Source organism: Bison bison, unplaced genomic scaffold (genome assembly GCF_000754665.1).
Source record: "Bison bison bison isolate TAMUID 2011002044 unplaced genomic scaffold, Bison_UMD1.0 scf7180017863298, whole genome shotgun sequence".
In the NCBI taxonomy this organism is placed as follows: Eukaryota; Metazoa; Chordata; class Mammalia; order Artiodactyla; family Bovidae; genus Bison; species Bison bison.
Genome location: NW_011493870.1, coordinates 1,662 through 3,185, shown reverse-complemented (window position 1 = coordinate 3,185; position 1,524 = coordinate 1,662).

Here is a 1,524-nt window from a genome sequence, read left to right as displayed (position 1 = left end):
CCTGGAGAAGGAAATGGCAATCCAGTACTATTGCCTGGAAAATCCCATGGACAGAGGAGCCTGGTAGGCTACAGTCCATGGGGTTGCAAAGAGTCAGACATGACTTGACTTTATATAGGGCTTACCAGGGGCCACGTACTCTTCTAATGGCTCTACAAATACTGAATTTCTTGAGCAAGCAACCTATGACAAACCTGTGAAGTAGCTATTACAGGCACACAACCTGTTTTCCAAAACTCTTCAATCAGATGTGTTTCAGAATTCAGACATTGTGGTACTTTTGAAAAGTCAAATAGCATATTATGGAACTGGTCTCATTGGGCTGGGGCAGCAGCCTGTCATCAAACTCAGTTGTTGCAGTAAAATGAAGAATATTCTAAGCGGAATAACACCATAAATATTCCCAGTTCCATTCACCTCAGGTTTTGTCCTCATATCCTTATAGTCAAGTCAGGTTTGGCTGCCAAACAAATTATTTGAAAACAACGAAATATGACTTCCAGTTTCCAGAGCTTCAGAGGTTTCAGAAAAGTGGTGAAATATTATTTCCATTTTGCATATGAGGAAACCGAAGCACAGAAAATTAACCAGCTTAAGTTCATTCTCAGTTGGGGAAGAGAGGGTCAAACCTAAGTATTCTGACTCCTGAACTCCCTACTTTTAGGTGTTTTGCCCTGCTGAGTTCAGCCTCGACAGCCGTATTCACAACCTGTGTAAAGCACAGTGTATCCAGAGCATGGTGAAGAATCTGGAGCTGATTACAATGCTCAGCAAGATTCCAGTATGTTCCATGCTGGAGCACAGGGTTAGACTCTAGTCCTGCTGGAGAATGTGTGACTCTGGATAATGCACTTGTTCTTTATCTGAATTTTAGAATTGAGCCTGTAACCTCGAGAAGAGGGGACACAGTTGAGCTATTAAGGAAACAGACGGTCTATGGCTTGGCAATTTGGGGCAGGTGAGGAAAACTCTAGAATGGTTCAGGTTTCTGTCTTGGATGGTGGTTCTCATCACTGAGCTAAACAAAACATTGAGAAACAGATTTAGGAAGAAAGATAGTTAACTCCACTTGGGGCCACAGTGAGTTTGAAGAGCTCACAGGACATCCAGGGACACGGTGGCGGTCACCAGATACTTGGGCTTCAAACTCAGTGGAGAGAGTCGGCATCAAAAATACGAACTTCTGGGACTTCCCTGGTGGGTCCAGTGGTTAAGAATCTGCCTTGCAATGCAGGGGACATGGGTTCAATCCCTGGTCCAGGAAGTAAGATCCCACATGCCACAGAGCAACTAAGCCCATGTACCGTAACTACTGAGCCCACACACCTAGAACCCATGCTCCGCAACAAGAGATGCCATGGCAATGAGAGGTCCTCACACCACAATGAAGAGTAGCCCCCACTCCACAACTAGAGAAAGCCCGTGTGCAGCAACGAAAGAAGCTGTGCACTGCAACAAGTGTAACCCCCAAATATAAATATTAAAATTAATTTAAACAAAACATTAATATTTAAAAAAATACAG